At 47.8% G+C, this 24105-nt stretch overlaps 1 protein-coding gene across 4 annotated transcripts in view; it reads left to right on the top strand.

The window, feature by feature from the left end:
- Positions 1 to 8352: 8352 nt before the first annotated feature.
- The window catches only part of sfmbt2 (Scm like with four mbt domains 2), a 150189-nt gene continuing 134436 nt past the window's right edge, over positions 8353 to 24105 (top strand). For 2 of the 4 annotated variants that reach the window (XM_069909551.1, XM_069909547.1), the window contains exons 1-2: positions 8353 to 8726; positions 12869 to 12942. The gene's annotated coding sequence lies outside the window, so the exon portion shown is untranslated. The remainder of the gene's footprint in view (positions 8727 to 12868; positions 12943 to 24105) is intronic. The other 2 variants (XM_069909549.1, XM_069909548.1) reach the window with 2 other exon arrangements.

Below are 24105 nucleotides of genomic sequence, written 5' to 3'. Positions count from 1 at the left end.
TCAATTATTTTTAGGCTCAAATTAGAACCACAATTGCTCTATTTGGTTTTTCTCAAAAAGAGGAAATAGTGTTGACTTCTTATCAGAAGCAAATTTTAGCTTTTACCTCATTGATAGCCAGACAGACAATTTTGATGAAATGGAAAGAGAGCAGTCCACCTACTCATACTCAATGGCTACAGGAGGTCATGTCCTTCCTCAGTTTAGAAAAGAATCTGACATAATGTTATAGATGTAAAGGTGAACTTTTATAAGACGTGGGGCCCATTTATGAAGTATTACCATAATTTAACGAATTAGGGTGTTTGGATGCTGTTTGGTTTCCGAATGTCACCCTTCGTTTCCTATGGACATTAGATATGCAAGTTTGTCGTGTTTAGAGGGAGGGATTTGAGTAATAGGGAGGGTCTTTATCTATTTCCTTTTTTGTTTTCTTTTCTAATATTTTGATAGAACAGGTTGGATTGGGAAGGATGCACAAAATTTGTATCCTGTATGGTCAAGGTTTTATTTGAAATGTACAAATTATCTGTCTTTTCTTATATTAATATATTGGATTTATATGTGTGTATTTTTTTATTAAACTCAATAAAAATACTTTAAAAAGAAAGAAAATGTTCAGGCAAAGAAAAGTGCTGGGAATTTTTGACTGGAAGTTCAGAAATATATAAACTTGACAATCTTGTAGAGAAAATGAGCATTGACCTGATTTGCACACACAAATTGCTTTGAGTTCTGACCTGGCTATTTCTACAGTGGGTTGAAGTATCCACACAACTCAACGCATTGCCAACTAATGTGGTAGTCATTTTTGATTGAAGAATATTGTGGCTGAAAAGAAAGCTTTGTATGAATAAGGTTCCGTTCACATCACTTTCAGGATATCCCAAAGCACTTTATAGCCAATGAATTCCTTTTGAAATGTCTTCACTGTTGTAATGTTGGATATGCAACAACCAGCCTGTTCACAGCAAACTCTCACAAGTGACAATGTGCCAATTGTCAGATAATCTCTCTTACTCATGTTGAATGATATCTACTCGGCCAGGAGACTGGAGGGGGCTCTTCTATTCTTAACAAGGAATAAAAGGATCAAAGAATTGTAACATCATAAAAAAGAGGCCATTCTGCCCTTCAAGCCTGGGCTGTAACTGTTGGTGTTCTTCTGTATTTCCAGTCAGTTTGTATTGGAAGAGTCAATTGCTGGTTGTCCTGGAGATAGTTTCCAGAATGAAACCAAAACTATTAATTTCAGCGAGGGTTTCCCAAACATCTCTTTGCTTACTCATTCACAGGACCACCATGTCAATAACAATATTGGTCTTTATTGAACATCTTCATGTCACATAAATATTATACAATATAAACATTGGCAATAAGTTGAAACATGGGGAAAGATGGACAACGGCATGCCGCTCTGTGTTACCTGCAGAGAAGTAAACTTTATGTGGTGTTTCTTGGAAGAGTTTACATTTAATTTAGAGATACACCACCTTCCAGGCCATAAGCCCGCGCTGCCCAATTACACCCATGTGACCAGTCAGCTTACTAACCCCGTACATCTTTGGAATGTGGGAGGAAACCGGAGCATCCGGAGGAAACCCACGTGGACAGAAGGAGAATGTGCAAACACCTTATAAGAAGTGGCGGATTCAAACCCTGTTCGCTGGTGCTCTAATAGAGTTGCACTAACCGCTATGCGAACGATCAGGTCAACCGAGCCACTTATGAGGGCATTATGAGTAATGTTATTCCTTAGTACTGAGGTTATGAGGATTATAGTCAGTGCATAGTCAGATTATTCCACGCCTGTAGTTAGATATTCTTTCAATACGAGGATGAAAATCAGATAAAATCATGTCTTATGAGGCAAGGCTGACAGAGCAAGGGATTTTAGCTTTGCAGAGACAAAGGAGATTTAATAGAAGTATGTAAGTTTATGAGAGGCTCAGATAGGGTGGACACCTTTTTCCTGGGGCAACAATAATAAATACCGGAGTACCTCTGTTTAAGGTGAGTAGAGGACAGTTTAGAGGAGATGTCGGAGGTATTTCTTTGCACATTGAGAGTGGTGGATGCCTGGAGTGAGGGGTGGTGGTGGAGGCTGGCAAAATAGACACATTCAAAACACTCTTAGATAGGCACATGGATGGAATAAAAATAGAGGGTTATGGAAGTGATGTAGGTAAAAATGAGATAATTGTGGATTTGGTTTACATCGGTCAGCACAGTACCTTGGGCCGCAAGGTCTGTGCTGTGCAGGTAATGTTCGATGATCATGTAAAAGATACTCTTGCTGATGCTGTGAAGGTGCCTTCTTGAGTTGTTGCAGTCCTGGCGAAGATGTTCCCTCAGTCCTATGGAGGAGGAAGTTACAGGATTTAATTTCAGGGACAATGAAAGGGTGATGATAAATTTTCTCCTCCAAGTGCAACTAGTTCGGGAACCTGCAGTTGGTATGTTCCTCTGAGGATGCATCTTTGCTCTTCTTGCATAGAAATTTTGAGTGAGAGAAGCTGCAGTTTAACCAAGGTGGCTGCAATATTCTGCGTGTTGCACACCATGTGCCAGTGGTGGAGGGACTTGTCAGTGAGGGCAGTTAATGGGGTTTCAATTAAATTAGTTAGGATGGCACGGTTGGTGTAGTGGTTAGCGCAACATTTTTTTACAGTGCCAGCGATCGTGTCTTGTCTGGGGTTCCAATCCCAACGCTGTCTTTGAGGAGTTTGCACATTCACCCCGTGTCTGTGTGGGTTTTCCCTGGGGGCACCGGTTTCCTCCCACCATTCAAAATGGGTGTAGGTTATTGGGGTGTAAATTGGGAGTCATGGCCGAAATGGCCTTTTACTGTGTTGTATATCTAAATTAAAAATTTAAGCTTTGGGGTGTTTGGAGATGCAATGGAAGGAGGAGATGTTTGGAAAGTAACACTTTATGAAATGGACTCAAAGGCGTTTCCCTGTTTCAGTTATTATTTTGGAAAATATAGCAAATAGATATTTGGCCTTTCCAACATGGAACATATTTATTATCTATCTATGAATATTTATTATCTTTCTATCTTTTATATTGTTATCTTATTTAATTTAACATAAGCTATTATAGTTGTTTTTTCATGTCATACCTGTTTGTCTTCAGAAAGTAAGAATTTTGGTGCATATGTAAATTGTACAATGTGTATGACAATAAACTCGTTATCATTAAACTTCAGGAGCAGAAATAGGCTATTCAGCCCATCAAGCCTGCCCCATCATTTAATCCTGTGCTGATCCATTTAGCCACTCAGCCCCATGGCCCAGCCTTTTCCCCATAACTGATGCCCTAGCTAATCAAGAACCTATCAATCTCTGCCTTAAATACATCCAATGATCAGGCCTCCACAACAAATTCCATAGCAACAAATTGCCCATTTGTCCGAGAATTTCCCACCATGGGAAACAACCTTTCTACATCTACTCTGTCCATGTGGTTCAACGTTCATAATGATTGGTAATATCTTGTTCAATGGCGGAGATCAATTTATAAATTCTGGCATTTTCGGTTGTAAATCACGCTGGTAATTTTAAATAAAATATTCAAAAAAATCATACTGGTGATAATGAGAATGCGTTCATTTTCATTTGCTTAAATGCAATGTTCTTCTTTGCTGCAAACAGGTCACCAAATATAACAGGGTACATTAAATGGTCACGATTTTGTTAAGATTAAATGACTGGTATGATTACATTGATGAGAGTCATCCATTGACTTTCTGTTACTGAATTATGGCCATTATTGAAGATTCTCATCAAAAATATAAATGTACTCATTTTTTTTCTTGAACTGTTTTCCAGAGGCTGCAAGTATTTCAAAGAACGTGAATAAAACCCCATGCGATCCTTTGGGAAAACCCTTGAGCTGATGGGACAAAGTGATGATGCTGTAAAAATTCAGAAGTATTTAGATCATTGCAGGAATTCAGCCTGAAGTGTGTTGGAATTATGTTGCTATCAACTAGTAGCTCAATGCGAGTCACTTGTTGGGGGGCGGAGGGTGCGGCGAGATGCTGTGATGCCCCTCTCTGTCCTTCCTTTTGCTGTTGCTGGGGTTCTCCATGGTCTCAATGGAGAGAAGCCATCTCTTGCTGCTATTCTATCTGCTCTTTCCACAATTTGCACAGCAACAAGCCAGGGTTTCCATGAGGATGTCACCTGTTTCCAAGGAACCTTTGAAGATCTCCTTGAACTGTTTCCACTTATCGTTCTGCCAACATCAGAGAGGAGTTTAATGTTGGGACAGACCAATGATGCTGCCCACCCATCAGTCATCACTGAGTGAAATAGAAGTGTAAAGCCATTGTCAAAAAGCCATAGAGCACAGAAAAAGGCCCTTCAGCCTATCAAGTCTGTGTTGGTTATTGAGCACCTTTCTCCATTCTGTTTCACAGGTATTTGCAGCCTTCTATACCTGGGTGATTCAAATTCTGGAGTAAAATCTGTCAGAAGGAAGGGTCCAGAGAAACATCTGACAGAAGGAGGGTCCGGAGTAACATCTGTCAGAAGGAGGGTCCGGAGTAACATCTGTCAGAAAGAGGGTCCGGAGTAACATCTGTCATTAGGAGGGTCCGGAGTAACATCTGTCAGAAGGAGGGTCCGGAGTAACATCTGTCAGAAGGAGGGTCCGGAGTAACATCTGTCAGAAGGAGGGTCCGGAGTAACATCTGTCAGAAGGAGGGTCCGGAGTAACATCTGTCAGAAGGAGGGTCCGGAGTAACATCTGTCAGAAGGAGGGTCCGGAGTAACATCTGTCAGAAGGAGGGTCCGGAGTAACATCTGTCAGAAGGAGGGTCCGGAGTAACATCTGTCAGAAGGAGGGTCCGGAGTAACATCTGTCAGAAGGAGGGTCCGGAGTAACATCTGTCAGAAGGAGGGTCCGGAGTAACATCTGTCAGAAGGAGGGTGCGGAGTAACATCTGTCAGAAGGAGGGTCCAGAGTAACATCTGTCAGAAGGAGGGTCCGGAGTAACATCTGTCAGAAGGAGGGTCCGGAGTAACGTCTGTCAGAAGGAGGGTCCGGAGTAACGTCTGTCAGAAGGAGGGTGCGGAGTAACGTCTGTCAGAAGGAGGGTCCGGAGTAACGTCTGTCAGAAGGAGGGTCCGGAGTAACGTCTGTCAGAAGGAGGGTCCGGAGTAACGTCTGTCAGAAGGAGGGTCCGGAGTAACGTCTGTCAGAAGGAGGGTCCGGAGTAACATCTGTCAGAAGGAGGGTCCGGAGTAACATCTGTCAGAAGGAGGGTCCGGAGTAACATCTGTCAGAAGGAGGGTCCGGAGTAACATCTGTCAGAAGGAGGGTCCGGAGTAACATCTGTCAGAAGGAGGGTCCGGAGTAACATCTGTCAGAAGGAGGGTCCGGAGTAACATCTGTCAGAAGGAGGGTCCGGAGTAACATCTGTCAGAAGGAGGGTGCGGAGTAACATCTGTCAGAAGGAGGGTCCGGAGTAACATCTGTCAGAAGGAGGGTCCGGAGTAACATCTGTCAGAAGGAGGGTCCGGAGTAACATCTGTCAGAAGGAGGGTCCGGAGTAACGTCTGTCAGAAGGAGGGTCCGGAGTAACGTCTGTCAGAAGGAGGGTCCGGAGTAACGTCTGACAGAAGGAGGGTCCGGAGTAACGTCTGTCAGAAGGAGGGTCCGGAGTAACGTCTGTCAGAAGGAGGGTGCGGAGTAACGTCTGTCAGAAGGAGGGTCCGGAGTAACGTCTGTCAGAAGGAGGGTCCGGAGTAACGTCTGTCAGAAGGAGGGTCCGGAGTAACGTCTGTCAGAAGGAGGGTCCGGAGTAACGTCTGTCAGAAGGAGGGTCCGGAGTAACATCTGTCAGAAGGAGGGTCCGGAGTAACATCTGACAGAAGGAGGGTCCGGAGTAACATCTGTCAGAAGGAGGGTCCGGAGTAACATCTGTCAGAAGGAGGGTCCGGAGTAACATCTGTCAGAAGGAGGGTCCGGAGTAACATCTGTCAGAAGGAGGGTCCGGAGTAACATCTGTCAGAAGGAGGGTCCGGAGTAACATCTGTCAGAAGGAGGGTCCGGAGTAACATCTGTCAGAAGGAGGGTCCGGAGTAACATCTGTCAGAAGGAGGGTCCGGAGTAACATCTGTCAGAAGGAGGGTCCGGAGTAACATCTGTCAGAAGGAGGGTCCGGAGTAACATCTGTCAGAAGGAGGGTCCGGAGTAACATCTGTCAGAAGGAGGGTCCGGAGTAACATCTGTCAGAAGGAGGGTCCGGAGTAACATCTGTCAGAAGGAGGGTCCGGAGTAACATCTGTCAGAAGGAGGGTCCGGAGTAACATCTGTCAGAAGGAGGGTCCGGAGTAACATCTGTCAGAAGGAGGGTCCGGAGTAACATCTGTCAGAAGGAGGGTCCGGAGTAACATCTGTCAGAAGGAGGGTCCGGAGTAACATCTGTCAGAAGGAGGGTCCGGAGTAACATCTGTCAGAAGGAGGGTCCGGAGTAACATCTGTCAGAAGGAGGGTCCGGAGTAACATCTGTCAGAAGGAGGGTCCGGAGTAACATCTGTCAGAAGGAGGGTCCGGAGTAACATCTGTCAGAAGGAGGGTCTGAAGTAACATCTGTCAGTCAGTAGATGGCAGTAAACGCCAAGCTAGAACAGCAATGCTTGGGCAATCGAGTCTTCAAAAACTCCTCACCGAAGGGAAAACAAATATTTCCAATGGACGTCATTTGTTTCATTAATTGTTCTGCAATGAAAACTCAAAGCAGGATTCTTTCAGCGTTGCCGAAGATTTCTTTTTGCCCCCCATAGATTTGACGTGGTTTATTTTGAAGGACTGGTTAATCCCCCAACGTTGAGCGAAGGAATAAGCCCATCTCGCCCGTTCCCGGGACCTCTTCCCGAGGAGTGCAGCAGGGCTTTCTCCCGCGGCTCTCACTCAGCCAAGGGACCTTGGATTCCCCGCTGCCAGTCTGCGCCTGGAGAAATTCAAGCGGTTCCCGATCAAGAAGTTATTCTGATGGGAGTTTTGACTTGAAAACGTGGAGCCGGCGCGTTGCCAATGGTTCTCCCGAGTGTGCCCAGAATGTCAAGATTCATTGACTGTTACAGGGCAGAACGTGTCACATTACATGGCCTTCTGCTGTCATCCCAAGTTTCTTCTTTTCTCAAGCCTGGCTATGATTTGTGCAATCAGGACTTCGCCCCGCTGCATTCCACCCCTTTTCTCTTTCCCCTCCGGGGAATTGAAGGCTGAGCCAGGGGTGTGGATCTAATCCTTTCTTGTTTTAATTTTCCTTTCGATGCGGTGCAAACAATGGAGGGTTTGAAGGGGGAACCTTCCTTCCATGGTCTGGACCAGGTGATATCGTGCCCCGTCCTTAAGACGCAGCCGACGGGCGGAGACGGTGAACGGACACGGCACCTCTGGGAAGATCCCTGGAGCAGCCCCGACTTCGGCCAGAGAGGAGCAGGGGTTGCGATGCTTGCCACAGCCCAGATCTCCCCACTGAGCCAGGTGATCCCCGTTGCCTGTCGTTGGGAGGGATGAGCTGCTCCTTTCAGTCGCCAACGAGCTCAGGCGGTCGGCATCAGGCTGGACGCGTCTCTTGAGTGTCAACTCGATGGGGATGAGTGGGGGGGGGGGGGGGGGGGGGTCACCCTGACATTGGTTCCGATCGAGAATCATCCCCGCCCTGGTCAAGGCTCGATCCAAGCGCACAAGTTCCACGTGGTCGTTCTTGGGGTCATTCCCAGACCCGTTTCTCCGATCTCGCCTGGTCCCCACCACCAAGAAACTGGGTCACAGGTGTATTCGCAACTTCGCCGCAATATTGGGGGGGGGGGGGGTTGATTCGTGACACACAGGAACCCCACTTGGGTTCAAGTGGACGGACCCGCAAGGGTGAAACTTGGTGGGCGGCGAGACTCGCGGTGGTGCGGGTCGTCTTAATGCGCAGCGGCGGCGGAGAGAGAGAGAGGGGGGGAAATACTACAAAGAAACGCCATTTCCAACACCGAAATTCATTGTGGATCTCAGCTGCTCAGAAGTGGATCCATTTCACTGCAGTCCAACACTGGGGCACGCCGCCACCGGACAGGGGGCACGGACACAGGGACGCGTCGGATGACCTTCCATTCGAATAGAAGCGCCAGGAGGGGAAAAGGATGGGAATTTCACGTTGCTTTATTTGGGAGAAAAACCACTTCAAGTTTCCCGAGGATGTCTCAGTTTCGCAATGGACGAGTTGAAGCCGCACGTTGCGGTCAGACCGTCCGCAGGGTAACTCATTCTGCAGGCACGAGTTCAGGTTGGGAGGTGCAACCCCCCCCCCCCCCCCAGATCTCTCCCCTCTGGAACTTTATGTATTTTTTCCTGCCAGAGAAGTCGCGCAGCGAACATCCAGCTCAACGATTTTGAAAGATAAGCCCGGATCATGATGTAAATCAGAAGATTTGTGGACTGTGTGTGTTGTTCCTTGTCCCTCCCCCCAGAAAAAGGAAATCGAAAAGTTGAGCGTGGATGCAACCCAAAAGATTCCTAATTGGACCAGGGTCAGTCTTTAAAAATGTGCAACTGCTGGAAAGGTCAGAAGGAGTTGGCAGGAAAAATCATTGGGAACGCATGCGCAGCGAGAGGATGCCATATTGGAAAGAGGGTTGAGAAAAAAAAAGATCTCCTCAAACTGGTTGGAACGACGGGGGTCACATTTTTGCATTCAGGCAAATCACTTGAGCCCGGTAAGTTGGGGCGCCGCTGCCCATTGCTTTCGCTGCCCGGGCGTTCAGGTCACCCGAGCCTGCCGTTTTCTCCTCGCTTCTAAGGCTCAGGGATCTTTTTCTCGCTGTAAATTTCAAGCAGGGGTTTGCGAAAAAAATGACGTTCGGAGCAAGTTGTGCAAAGTGTTGCCTCGCTCTCTGGACTGGAGCGGGCTGTTCCACTCGCGGGGTTCACAGGGGAGGGGGGCTCGACCCCCAGGGGGCACGGTCCCCTTCCCTGGAGGGAACGCGAGTGGACTTCTTGCCAGCCTTTTGAACCCCCCCATCTGCAGGATCGAATTCTATCCTGTTTTTGTCCAAAGCTTGTGCGCGACCTGCTGTCGCTTGGCCGGAATCCGCACAGCCCGAGAGGTGGAGGAGCGCGGTCCTGGATCGGCGGGTGGTGCGGAGTGTGGGGCAGCCCGGCATTTCCCTCCGATCTTACGTCAGGGCTTGTATCAATATTCAACAACCTGGCCCATTTCAACATGGCGGGGAAAGGTGGGTTTTTTGGACTCCTTCTTCCTTTTCTCCGGGAAAAAACCAAGCCGCCGGCGCCTCCGACTTCTGCCCAGCGCCTTTCGGTGCGCAGCCCGGGCGGGGACGGAACGAAACCGTCCGTGGAGGCGTCGCGATGTGGCCGAAGTTTTTTCCGCTCCAAGACTTTCCTGAGTGGAGAAAAGCCCCAAGCTCGGGCTGCGAGCAGAGGTTTGGCTCAACCCCGGCCAGGGGTGGCCACGAAATGGGATGGGAACCCAAGGGGGGGACCTGCACACCACATTCATCCCGGAGGGTCAGACAAGCCTGTTCGAGATGGGGATGAAGGAGATGGTGTGTTGCATTGCTCATTCTGCCTGGTTCTCCATCCAAACCACTTGTTGGCGTCCTAGATCGCATCTGATAGCACAGAAATTATGGGGCGCGGGAGGAAGATTTGATTTGAAGGCGAAGTAGACTTTGCTTTAAAACATCGGATAGTGGGAGGGTCCAGACCTATTTAAGACGACATTCAAAGGGCTCTTGATTCTTTTTCATTTTGCACGTTCGAATCAGCTTGCAATTTTCACCGTATACGCACCAGGTCAGATCCGGCGAGAATGTGGTGCCCCCCCCCCCGCCTCTTACCCCCCCCCCCGCCTCTTACCCCCCCCCCGCCTCTTACCCCCCCCCCGCCTCTTACCCCCCCCCGCCTCTTACCCCCCCCCGCCTCTTACCCCCCCCCGCCTCTTACCCCCCCCCCGCCTCTTACCCCCCCCGCCTCTTACCCCCCCCCCCGCCTCTTACCCCCCCGCCTCTTACCCCCCCGCCTCTTACCCCCCCCGCCTCTTACCCCCCCCCCGCCTCTTACCCCCCCCCCGCCTCTTACCCCCCCCCGCCTCTTACCCCCCCCCGCCTCTTACCCCCCCCCGCCTCTTACCCCCCCGCCTCTTACCCCCCCGCCTCTTACCCCCCCCCGCCTCTTACCCCCCCCGCCTCTTACCCCCCCCGCCTCTTACCCCCCCCCGCCTCTTACCCCCCCCCGCCTCTTCCCCCCCCCGCCTCTTCCCCCCCCCGCCTCTTACCCCCCCCGCCTCTTACCCCCCCCCGCCTCTTACCCCCCCCGCCTCTTACCCCCCCCCGCCTCTTACCCCCCCACCGCCTCTTACCCCCCCCCGCCTCTTACCCCCCCCGCCTCTTACCCCCCCCGCCTCTTACCCCCCCCCGCCTCTTACCCCCCCCCGCCTCTTACCCCCCCCCGCCTCTTACCCCCCCCCGCCTCTTACCCCCCCCGCCTCTTACCCCCCCACCTCCTCTCCCTCTCCCCCCACCTCCTCTCCCTCTCCCCCCACCTCCTCTCCCTCTCCCCCCCACCTCCTCTCCCTCTCCCCCCCACCTCCTCTCCCTCTCCCCCCCACCTCCTCTCCCTCTCCCCCCCACCTCCTCTCCCTCTCCCCCCCACCTCCTCTCCCTCTCCCCCCCACCTCCTCTCCCTCTCCCCCCCACCTCCTCTCCCTCTCCCCCCCACCTCCTCTCCCTCTCCCCCCCACCTCCTCTCCCTCTCCCCCCCACCTCCTCTCCCTCTCCCCCCCACCTCCTCTCCCTCTCCCCCCACCTCCTCTCCCTCTCCCCCCCACCTCCTCTCCCTCTCCCCCCCACCTCCTCTCCCTCTCCCCCCCCACCTCCTCTCCCTCTCCCCCCCACCTCCTCTCCCTCTCCCCCCCCACCTCCTCTCCCTCTCCCCCCACCTCCTCTCCCTCTCCCCCCCACCTCCTCTCCCTCTCCCCCACCTCCTCTCCCTCTCCCCCCCACCTCCTCTCCCTCTCCCCCCCCACCTCCTCTCCCTCTCCCCCCCACCTCCTCTCCCTCTCCCCCCCACCTCCTCTCCCTCTCCCCCCCCCCACCTCCTCTCCCTCTCCCCCCCCCACCTCCTCTCCCTCTCCCCCCCCCACCTCCTCTCCCTCTCCCCCCCACCTCCTCTCCCTCTCCCCCCCCCACCTCCTCTCCCTCTCCCCCCCCCACCTCCTCTCCCTCTCCCCCCCACCTCCTCTCCCTCTCCCCCCCCCACCTCCTCTCCCTCTCCCCCCCCCACCTCCTCTCCCTCTCCCCCCCACCTCCTCTCCCTCTCTCCCCTTGAAGGACCGAATTCCTCTCCCAGGAACAAACAGCACCAGGTGCCGGGTCTGGGGGGGGAAAGGCGAGGGTCCACTGCCACGCGTGAGACGTGGTGGCCGGAATGAGCAGCCAGACTCGGCGAGAGTGGGAGTTCTGTTCCCGGGGAGACCCGTCTTCAGCGTTGCGCTGGGAACCCAGCCGCCGATAGAGATTCTGTCAGGCGCGCATGGCAGGACTTGGTCGCGGCGCCTCCGACACGGTGGCGTGTGCGCTGCGGGCCTGCACCGGCTTCAGGGCTCCAATTGCAAATCCACATAGGACCCCTTGTTCCCCCCCCCCCCCTCAAAAAAGGGGTTCGGTCCTTGCGGCGGCTCACGCGTTTGGCGCTATGCGCACATCGAGGGCTGGGAGAGGTGCGGGTCCCATCCCGAGCCCAGCTGGGTCCTGGAGCCCGTGGTGCAGAGGGCGAGAGCGTTCGGCAAGAGGAGGTGGGGGGGGGGGTCCCTCTTTGTGCCCCCTCTTTGTGCCCCCTCTTTGTGCCCCCTCTTTGTGCCCCCTCTTTGTGCCCCCTCTTTGTGCCCCCTCTTTGTGCCCCCTCTTTGTGCCCCCTCTTTGTGCCCCTTGCCATCACCGCAAGGATTGGACGGTGCATCCAGTGGGGTTGACGGGGCCAGCAGCATTCGGTGCCGTTTGCAGAGCGGCCGCTGTCCGCAGGAGCTTGATCGGAGACCGGCAGGTCCACCAACTGAATCCCCGCTTTCCTTCCGTGCGGGACTGGCGAACAGTCCCGGGGGGTGGGGGGGTGGGGGGGGGGGGGTTGAACGGGCTCTGTGCTGAACCCACGGGACCCTAAGTTTGTTCCAGCCTTCGTCATCTCAAATGCGGCCGGGCACTTCGTCGAAGTGAGTGGTCCCGGGACCATGGGCTCGACCGGGGAGGAGTGGCGCCCCGCTCCACTCGGCCCATCTTTCCGCGTCTCGCCTTTCACCAAATTCAATAGCTGCCCACGGCCAGTTTCCTTGAAGCGGGATCCTCGGGTCCGGGCTGGGCGACTGGGACCCGCCGCGCTCTGGACCCAATGGACTTGCCAGCGCTTTTTGGATCCACCTCTGAGCCCACGCTCGGTTGGCAGGTCGGATGGGTGGGTGGACCATTCCCTACAAGAAGGACGTCGCCCTCGGCTCCCCAAGACCCAAATTATTCATGGAAATGTTTGAAATCCATCATTTCTTTCAGGGAATCTGAGCATCATTTTGATGTCTTTGCAACATGAATACACTGTTGCCTAAGAATCAGACCAGTTGAAAATGTGACTTAGTTACAGTTGTTTTTAAAGACGAGTGAAAGGCAACTGCTGAAGGAAAAGAAATGGGGCACAAGGACAAATAACAGTGATGAAACCATCCAGAACATTTGTACCAGGCAAAATCTGGTCCAGATGTTGCTGTGAATGTTCAAAGTTCAGATTTATTGTCAGAGTACATGCATGTCATCACCTATGACCCTGAGATTCTTTTTTCCCTGTGGGCCAGGTAGACTTTCTGCTTCTTGGTCGTACAAGCAACTGTCCTCGAAGGGGAAAAAGAGGTGTACCAAAGAGAAAAAGGTAAACCAGGCAGTGCAAAACAGAAAATAAACATTCAATATTAAGCATTGGGTGAAGTAAGAGACCTTAAATGAGTTTGTTGTGGAGTCTGATGGTGGAGGGGTAGCTGCTGCACTTGAACCTGGTGGTGCAAGTCTGGTGGCCCCTCGATCTCTTTCTGATGGCGGCAGCAGCAAGAACAGTGCGCGTGCTGGGTGGGGTGGATCCTTGACGATCGCTGCTGCTCTCCGACGGTAGCGTTCCCTGTAGATGTTCTCGACAGTGGTGATGTCTGTTACCTTTTGCAGGGCTTTCAGGCACTTTACTGATAATCCATTTTAAAGCAAACCGGAAAATGCATTGGTGATGCAGGAGACTGTGGAGACTGGAATCTGGAGCAAAATAAAATAGTCCATTGGTGGATTTTCCTATTTGCTAAGGAACCCAAGGGGCAGAGCAACCAAACCTGCTAAGTTCCTCCAGCTACACTTGCTGGGTTCCTACACCAGACTGTATTTTCACATGACACATTAGCACAGCATGCTTTAACAATCCAGTGGCCATGAAGGTCATTTGGAACCAATTTCATCCAGTCATTTTAAGCTTGTATACTGGAGTACAGTTGGTGGTATGTAGTAGAACACGTAGTGTATGTGCTGGAGGATTAAATCAGAGGTCAGCTTTTCTTCCCAAACTATTTTATACTTGTATCTACTGTGGCTTTTGGCCTGTCCCGAAGATCAGTCCTAGAGTCTCTACGTCGATGTAATCGTGAAGATGGCTCGCCAGCAGCTATATGTGAGAAGTTTGAGGAGATTCGGGACATCACTGAAAGCTCTCTGAAACTTCTACAGGTGGACCTTGGAGAGCATTTTGACAGTTGCATCACTATCTGGTATGGAGTGCCAACGCTTTAGACAAGAATAAATTCCACATAGTTGTTAATGTGGCCTGCAATATCACGGCCACTGTGGGGTTTTGGGGGGGAGAGATACAGGTGCCTAAAGACGAGCTTTTAGCGGTGCAAGGACAGCTTCTTCCTGTCTGCCATCAGATTCCTGAATGAACAATGAACCACAGACACTACTTTATCTTTTTCTTGCACGACTTGATTTATTTTGTAAGGTGGTTTATATAAATTATATACTGTGATGCTGCCACAAAACAACGGCTTCGTGATGTGCTCATGTCAATAAATTCTGGTTATGATTCTTTTGTATGGGAGTAACATTGCACGAGTTTTCTGTGAAGATGGAAACTGCACATCTATTCAAATGTCTACTCATCACTTCTGGCTATAAAGATATGAAAGTATAAAAGGGAGTGGTATGCTATCGTTACTTGAAATGAATATGGGAGGCTCTGGTGGTACTTTGAAAGGAAAATAAAACTCTAAATTGCAGATGCTGGAACTTTGAAGGGAAAGCAGTTGGTCAGGCAGCCACGAGAGAGAGAGAGAGAGAAGAAGAAATTTCTTCGATTAAAGCAAGGAACTGGAACATATTTAATCTCTTTTTTCCGATTCTGATTTATTCAGAAATAAATCCTGAAATGTTGAGCGTTTGTTCTCCCACAGATAACATGAAGAAGGGCTCAGGCCCAGAATGTCAGTAATACAGTACATCAGAATTCATTGTCATAAGCATGTCACAGAAGTTGTTGTTTTGTGGCAGCATCACCCGTGCAAACATTTATGTAAAACACCTTGCCAAATAAATAAAAATTGTGCATGTAAGAGTCGAAGTAAGGCAGTTCCTGTGGTTCATGAATTTTGTTTTCAGGAATCTGGTGGCAGAGGGGAAGAAGCCGTCCTTGTGCCGCTGAGGGCTTGTTTTCAGGCTCGTGTCCTTTTTCCCTGATGGTAGCAGGGTGAAGAGCACTCGGCCTAGTTGGTGGGAGTCTTCGAGGAGAGAGGCTGCTTTGGTAAGACACCGCCTCTTGTCGATGTCCTCGAAAGAGTGGACACCGGTGTCTGATGTCACAGGCCGAGTTAACAACCCTCTAGAGGTTTTCTTGTCCATACAAAGCCGTGATGCAACCAGCAGAATGCTCTCGACGTTACACTTGTAGAAGTTTATGAGAGTCTCTGGTGACCTATCGAATCTCCACAAACAACTCCAAGTGTAGCCGCTTGCGAACCTTCTTCACGATTTCAATGACATGGGGGCTCCAGGACAGATCCGTGAAGATGCCGAACACCCAGATAGTTGAAGTTCTTGACCCTCTCCACTGCTGATCCTTCGACGAGGACTGAATCATGTTCTGGCTTCATCCTATTTCATTACCTCCTCCAGCATTTCTGTCGTTACAATAATCACAGCATCTGTAGACTTTCGTGCTTCTCTCCCACAGTTGCTGACTGATCTCCAGCAATATTTCCAGCAATTTTGTTTTTTTACTGCAGAGGACTTGCACATGTGACCAGGATGTTTCCCATGGTACGAGATTCCGGGACAAGAGTGCGCAACTTCAGGATGAAAGGGCTTCAATTTAAAACAGATACAGAAATATTCCTTTAGATTGCGAGGCTGTGGAAGTGAGGTCGTTGGGTGTATATTAGGCAGAGGTTAACAGGTATTTGATTAGTCATGGTATCAAGGGTTATGGGGAGTGGGACTGAGTGCGAGGATGTATCGGCTTGTGATATAGAAGTCAGTGGGCTGACTTCTGCTGCTATATCTTGTATTTGGAGGGGAACTGACGTAACTCATAAGGGGCGTTTCTATGCATTGAGTGGATGACTGTTGCCTGGAAACTGAAACAGCTGAGAAGTTACAGTACGACTGCAAAACAACAAATTATAGTATGCAATTACAACATCCAATCATGCATTTCTAAAATCCTTAAGGTTTAAGTTGCATTTTGATGTTACCCTTGGATGCAATGGTGTAAGGCTGTGCATTCAGTGTTTGGGAGTGATTGCTTTTTGAAGCTTTGAGAGCTCTGATTACAATGGATAGGATAGAAATGGTGGGCAAAATGACAATTCAATGGTCCTCGAATAAAATTGGTGTGTACCTTGCTGAGAAGTGTATTTGCCTGCAAGTTAAGATGAGTTTGAATACATTGGATGCGAGTTGATGGCAAAATTATTAGCTGCATAACGTAGATGTAAAATTATATTTGCTTTTTATTTAAGTTGTACATCCTGCAGCAAATAAGTGTAGATATGAAGCATTTCCATTCATTGTTTTCATTTCCCTGTTGTTGGTTTATTTTGTACTTGGTGGTTTGACTGACAGATATATTGAGAAGAGACTGGGATGCAAAATTGCCACTAATGTTTGCCAGGCTCGGGATGTATCTCAGCATCTGCACCATATTCTGCGTGCCAGTCAGTGGGACAATTCTGGGCTCCACCTGCTGTAAGGGGGAGCAACAAGGGTCCAAGTCATAGGGCGTGCAGCTGTGACGGGGCTACCCCTTTTGTATGAAAGTGGCCGACCAATTACAGGACCTGGAGCTGGGTACGTCACATCCCAGTCGGTTCCAACTATTGGCGGTGGGCCCAGTCCGTTTTGACAGAGGGTGGAAAATATTTCGGGACCGGCAGGAGGGCTTTGAAAGGGTGGGCAGCTAGCAGGGCTACTGGGCAGCTGATGGCACTTGTGGGGGTTCGGTACTCTTACTGTTACCGTGTGGGCGGTTGGGCATGGAATGTTGCTCCCCTTGGGCAGGCCCAAAGCCACAGGGGTGTTTGTTTCCCGTCGGTCAGAAACGTGGCAAGGCGCTGATACCAGAGCCATGTCTGTGCACCCACAGTGATGAGGTTACTGTGGTGCATGTCATGGTGTCTGAATACTTCATCAGTTGCAGATACCCAGATGTGTATGACACCGATGTACCTCATGATTGTAGCCTATAACAACGTCACCTATGGTGCACACAGTGGCTGAATACAGCCTTGATGTACAGCAGTTATGAGAACAGCTATCAAAATGATGAACACTCGTGTGAAGTTGCAGTGGCTGTTGTGCCAGACCCACATTAAAATATTTGTGTCCATAAAACAGACTGTTTGTCAAAATTCTTGTTGGCGCTGTGCACACTAACTGCGCTAACCTGCGCTGGTCTGCGTTCTGTATACTGATGACTAAATGACGTAACATTACCTGCATTTGTCAGAGCTGTGTATGTGAATTATCTGTATTAGAGCTAATGTCTACACCCATTGTTGGTTCAAACACAATCTGCAGTGTTCATTTTGATGCATGAACATCATCCAGGTAAATTAATAATCTTGACTATGCTAGAGTTGTATGCAAGCTGTAGTTGTAACAGTTGTAATTGTACATCTGATTATCAAGGTTGTGGTTGAGGATGTTACCAACCATCTACATCATCTTGTATCATTCCTGATTTTTTTTGTTTTGAGCAATAGAGTTGTCCTGTTCCTGTCCTGTGCATTGGCTCCTCTATACCAAACGATGATGCAACCAGTTAGAATGCTGTCCACCTGTAGAAATTTGCAAGAGTCTTTGGTGACCTACCAAATCTCCTCAAACTCCTCATGAAGTACAGTCACTGGCGAGCCACCTTCTCTTGTCTCACACCTGGCTCGCAGTCTAGGCCTTGGCCCTGGCTTCATTCTAGATCCCTTGTTCTGATCACGTATCCTGCATGTGTTCTGTATCCAGCTGATGAGTGGGCCAGAAGCTGGACCATTTGGATTTCCAAAGGAAATTAGTGCTGAGTTGCTGGAGTTTAACTTTTCTCGCGTTTTAAGGGCAGTGTTCCAATTCTCCACATCTCCCTGACATCCATAAAGTGCCCTCCATTGGTTACCTGGCCTATTCATCAATAATATTAACCCATTCGTTAGAGGTTTTTTTTCCTCAGTCAGGATCTCCCTTCAACTTGGTCACTTCTTGATCTTACCTTACAAAATCTATTGTCCAAATTTTCAGTTTCACACTAGTGGAAAGGTTTATTTTGCTTGAGTCAAAAATTAATCTTGTGGTAGGTCTTGTTCAACCGATGTTCACTTTTCCAATTTTTTCTCCAAACTCTGAAGTTATCGAGCACCTCCCTGAACCATGTTTCTTTCCCCCCCCCCCCCCCCCCCCCCCACCCCCTCTTCTCCTTTCACAGAGCCAAAATTATTTCTAACCTTTCCTCTGATCAAATCCAATGAACACATTTTCTTGGTCTGGATGACTCCCCCTGTCATTCTTCACTCATTATTCAGATGTCTTCCTGTTTTTTGCTCCTACCTTGAAGGGCTTAGGCCCAAAATGTCGGTAATGTATCTTTCCCTCCTATGGGTGCTGCGAGACTGGCTGAGTTCCTCCTCCATTTCTGTGTTTTTTAACTATAAGCACAGCACCTTCAGACTTTTGTTTCATATTTGAAACATGTTGACTAGGTAAAAGAGATCTCGAAAGTAAAATTTGTATGCAACCAGTTGAGAGAAGAGGACATGCATTGAATTGGCGGCTGATCTACATTCTGTGTTGATGCCCATTTAAGTATAGGTTAGCGTAGTAGTTAGCTCAATGCTGTTCCATTGCCAGCGACCTAGGCCTGAATCCGACACTGTCTATAAGGAGTTGAGGAGTTTGCATGTTCTCTCATGTCTGCGTGAGTTTCCTCGTATCCTTCAAAACCTACGGAGTTTGTAGGTCAATTGCATGTAATTGGCAGCACGGGCTTGTGGGCTGAAACGGCCTGTTACTGTGCTCTGTCGTAATTTTAAAAAAAAATTATAATGAAAGAGAACTAATACCCTGGGAACGGTGCCACAATAAAATGATAATCTCCGGTGGTGAGAGCGGGATTGGAAAAATTTGTGCAGAAAACAGCGAATAAACAACATTATTTATACCTTGGTATTGTAAATTGAGAAAGGAATTAACAATAGTACACCGGGGGGGAGGACTTTCTAAATGCTGAGAAAATATTTACTGTATATATTTGTGTAATTGTCAATACCGTGTAATAGTTGAGCCCCACTCTTTTGGGCCCATACATCGTGTGCTTTTGTATGACTTGTGTAAAGATATTGATCCCCCTCATTTTTTGGCCCAGAATGCGGAATCACCACCCGGTCGCAGGCATTGGAGCTCCTGACACCTTGAATGGCTCTGGGACTTACTGCGGTCAAAGTTGGACCCGTGTAAAAGTTGACCCCCACCCCGGAAACTTAACCTGAAAAATTTGTCCAAAAAATGTGACCATTACGTGGTAGATATTTAAGTCATACCTACATTCAGAAAATTATCCTTGCAGTCAACTTAATAGTTTTAATCTTTACACGTTCAATATAATCCTGTACAGTCTGGTGTCGGGGAGGTGGCAGGAAACTGTAAATAAATATTCAGTGTGGGGTCTGTTGATCATATGTTAAAGACTACAATCGTGGGTTGGGGTTTGAAGGAATATCAATGGTATGAAAGATGAGTGCCAATTTTATTTCCTTGTGCACTCCTCTTAGTCATTGATTCGGAGACCGGTTTAGTTTTCTAAATATTCATGAAGTGCGACTGAGTTAAGTTAATTATCATGTGTGGGGGGGGGGGGGGTTCGGGAAATAGCTCATAAAATTTCAAAGTTCTACATCGCAGGAAACCATTATTGATGCATTTCCGGTGTGTCAAATAGAAAATGATCAAAAGGATGACTGCAGGTGTTTCAATTCGAGAGCAGCTCTAGTTGTTCGCTTTCTCTGACCAGCGTGTAATGATTCAAAGGGGAAAAATGAAGGAAGCGGAATTATATTTAAATTAAATTCCTTGGGAAGTTTACTTTTCAATGTTTAGTTAGTCAAGTAGAGTATCATTTTTTTTCTCTGAATATATGAACAATACATATTGTTCGTGATTAAATAATTAAAACTTCACAATATCCAATTAACTCTGCTTGCAGCTGAATGATTTGTATTTGTTTGACCTCATCGTATTCTATTCTGGCATCCATGCATAATGCATTTTTCCCCCCAAGTGTGAGGACGTTTCTTGAGCATTTTTTTTTGTTTGTTTTGTCTAATATCTTCTGCTTTCCATTTCCAGAGTTCACTTTAATTATGGAGGAGATGGCTTGCATAAGAAATGGTGCATTTAGAAAAACACAGCACCTAACTTGATGCAATCATTCTGAGAGCAAGGAAATTAATGTATCAATAACCAATGCATGCAAGTTGGTGTATGTTACTGATGTAGAAAACGTTCAGTCTAAGATGAAAATATTAACATGGTTAACAGTCAGAAAGACAACTTTCAAATTTGTGCGTGGAAACGGAACATTCATTGATTTTTGTCTTTGGATTCTATTTTTTAAAATCTGGGCTCAGATATCAAAATGTGTCGCTCATTGGACTTTGAAATGTGGAAATTAATATTCATCTGTCTCGTAATGTTGTGATAGAGGTGGATAAAATATTAATTGACTTTAGTTTGGGCTCTTTGGATTTAAGAATCTTTATTCTTTAAATTTTCATCTTTATTTGCCTCTTATCTGCTCGATGAAAGAGGTTTCAAGTGTGTTTCTGAAAAAGGGGAACATATGGTATGATAAGTTAAACAGGAAAGTAGTGGTTGCAATGCACAAAAGATTCCAGATTCTTTCATTGCCCATGTAAGAAAACAGGTGTAATATTGCGTGAAAAGTGCTGGAAAAACTCAGCAGGCCACGCTGTGTAAATTGAATGGTGGATTTCTTCACTTGCCACCAGCCGCTTCACCAAATGTTTTCCCAACATCGAACTTGGGAGATTTTGTGACAGAACATTTTTTTTCCCCAGAAATCTACACTGACTTCATTCCATTGTAGTTCTCTTCCATTGTAGAAACTTGTGTTTCTCTGCGTTGTCGAATTTGCACCGAGTGAAAGTGTAGAGCACTAAAGAAGGCAAGTAAAATGCTGATCCAAGACAATTAATGCTTTCGGCTGAGGTTCCTGTGTATATCCAGTCATGTGCTGGGCCTTTATGTGAGTGGGATGAGAGAAGGTGTCACTAATTTGAAAAGGAAGTTTTCTTCACCCACCCTCTCCACACCTGATTTTTCTGTCTGGGTGTTCTCCAGCCACATGGCATTAAATTAACTTATCTGGTTTCTGCTCACCTGCTCTCCTTCACCACCACCTCACCCACCATCCCCGTTCCCTCTCTATTCACCCAGCCATCCGGCCTTTCCTTGCTTGCTGCTGTCCCCTCCCTCTCTTCTCCACCTTTTACAAGTTGATCCTCTTTAATCTGGTGACATTGGGACTTGGCCATTGCCATACCACAGAAAATGCCGGAAAACTTTATTGACCATCAACTGGCAGCTTCTCTGCTCTTTGCATCACTCTGCACCCTTGGGCCGATCCTCTGATCCGGATGACGGGTTAGACATGTTCTGTAAAAATTGAGCCATGCAATTTGCCTAAAGTTCTACCTTAATGTCAATCTGGGTCTCAAGTGACGTTTGCTGCTGAGCGAGTGGGTGGGTTCGGAACGCAACTTTAAACTGTACAACCAAGAGAGGGGTAAAAAGAAAGAGGGCAATTCAAATTATGCAAAAGGGCGGAACTGCCAGCAGCACTTGCAGATTTTGGCACGTTAGCGCTGCTAACAGCGCCGCCCTGGTTGCAGATGCATAAACTAATGGCAGCAGATTCAAAACGTGCCGGACCACAGAGCGCTGGATTAGAGAGGTACAACCTGTACCTCCTGCCTTTGTGACCCCCACCTCTTTTCCCCTCCCCACTCTTTTATTCAGACACCTGCTGACATTTTTCCATGCCTTGTTAAAGGGCTCAAACCACAAATGTCGTTTATCTAGTTTTACCGTTGCTATATAAAGGACACTGTTTGACCTGCTGAGTTTCTCCAGCATTCTGGGTTTTTTTTTTGTCTCTCTAAACCTAATAGTTTCCAACTGTTCTCACATTAACATCTTTGTAGAATTAGTTGATCTATCCCTGACTGTTATTTTGTAGTGCTTTAGAAGAAGATGCATTCTACTTGATTAGATTGTCCTTTGTATCTCTTCCTTGTTTCACACTTTTTGAATTGGAAAACCATGGCACAACTTCAGGACTGAAAGGCATCTGCTTAGAACGAAGATGCGAAGGAATTTCTTCAGCCATAGGGAGGTGAATCTGTGGAATTTGTTGCCACAGGTGGTTGTGAAGGCCAGGTCATTGGGTGCATTTAAGGCAGAGATTGATCGGTTCTTTATTAGGTTCAAAGGTTATGGGGAGAAGGCCGGGCAGTGGGGCTGAATAAGAAAATGAACCAGCTCATGATTAAATGGTGGGGCAGACTCGATGGGCTGAATCTCTGCTCCAATGTATTGTGGTCTAACCCAGGGGTGGTCAACCTTTTACTGTGCATGGGCTGGATGATGCATCAGTGGTTGAACATCAGGCTGCACTGATTCCACCAGAAAGGAAATAAATACTGAAACACAGACTTTATGTAATTGAAGTTTTCAATTGCCTCTGCTTGAAGTATGTAATGTACAATGTACGAACATAACTGATGATATTTTATCGAAACACAATCCACAGAAAAAAATTCAAGAAACAAGATCAACTTTAGTCCTTCCAAAAAACTACGACGATGCATCTCAGGTTGGCGAAGGCCTCTTCGAATCTGGAAATGCACCAAAAATCACAAGTTAGTCATTAAAATGACACAATTTTTTAAAAAAAAGGAAAAAAGAAGGAAAAATGAGTCACAGTGAAAACAAAATAACTAACCCCCAAACAGACAGCAGCTCAATCAGTGGAAACTTGACTTTTTTGTTGTTTGAAGACATTTTGATATTGGGTGACACGGTCGTTGATGCCAATAGCAAGACCTCATCCCAACGAGATGTGCTTTCAGTCTGACCCCGGTAGAACCAACGACTTAGCTGGAGTGATAAAATTATCCCTTGCTGGATATAAATATTTCAGACAGGTGTTTGGAGTGCTGCAAGCTGTCTTTTAAACTTAGTTGCTTTTAAATAATTCTTCAAATAGTTCAGGAGTTTTAAAAATAATCAGTAACAGTTATTTTTGCCGCAAAAATTAAGACCTAAATTTGTCGAATGCTGCATCTTGAATCTTTCTCAGCAGAAGCTATTGTAGAGTCCCCTCAACTTCTGCCTTTGATCCAGATCTCTTGCTTTTATTTAATTTCTCTGCCCTCAAAGCTGTGGTTTGAACTGTGAGCATGTGAGTGAAATCCCATTTCCTGAGTGACAAAATTTGCTTTGTGCTAAATGAGTTTTGCTCGGCGTCGGATGAAGGAACATGGCAGCGTCCCACACACGGACATCTGGCTTTGAGTCTTTTTGAGAAGAGGTGGGAGTGGCAGTTGCGCTGCACACTGCGCAGTACAGGCCCTTCGGCCCTCGATGTTGTGCCAACCTGTGTATTCCTTCCTAACAAAAAAGGACTAAACCCTCCCTATCCTGTAACCCTCTATTTTTCTTTAATTCATGGAAAGATCTTCAAGGGTGCCCTGTTGGCCACCCAGCTGTACCTTCAGTGGTGGGTGAGTGGCCTGGGACCAAAAGCAGATCAGCTGGCCACTAAAGCACAGCTTGTCTCAGGCCCATCTTGAGGACGAAGCATGTTCCCGGGAGTTATTTTTCCAGGTGCAGTAAGTGATGCAGTTGATGATTGATTCCTGGTTATAATGATGTGGACAGACTTTGGTGAACATTCTGCATGAATGCAGTAATTTCGCTGCCCGGTTCACAATCCCGAAGGAACAGAAGGCACAAAGTATTTCCTTTTGCTGAGGGATGTTTAAACCATGCGAACAGTCCCAGAGACCACCGATGACCAAGGCTGACATTTTAGTGCGTTGAACTGTGTATGTTGGACGGCTGAGGGCGATTGGGTGACACATTGTGTTGCAGGCTGTCGGTTGCTCACCCCCGCAACTAACCATTCTTGTTGCCAAGATGAATACCTTAAGTTTAAAAACATCTGCATGTGCCCTCATCCCAAATTTGGCAGATGAGACTGCATCGAATTGCCTCGTGCTACAGGCTCCAATACAGGGAAAGCCTTAGATTCTTGGGAACTCTGCTTTCTTCATGCAATCCCACAGTCTGAGAGTGTTATAAAGGAATCAACAAGAAATATGCATTCCTTAGCATTTTGTCGTCTCGGAGTTGAAGATGAATGGTAATTTTTATTTGGGAAGGGAATACTGAAGCAGTATAGTTTTATACCTAAATATAAAATGTAGGTCCAGTTGAATCT

The sequence above is a fragment of the Narcine bancroftii genome, chromosome 13, assembly GCF_036971445.1.
Source record: "Narcine bancroftii isolate sNarBan1 chromosome 13, sNarBan1.hap1, whole genome shotgun sequence".
In the NCBI taxonomy this organism is placed as follows: domain Eukaryota; kingdom Metazoa; phylum Chordata; class Chondrichthyes; order Torpediniformes; family Narcinidae; genus Narcine; species Narcine bancroftii.
Note: the sequence above shows the minus strand (reverse complement) of the source record. Positions and strands in the feature narration are given on the sequence as shown.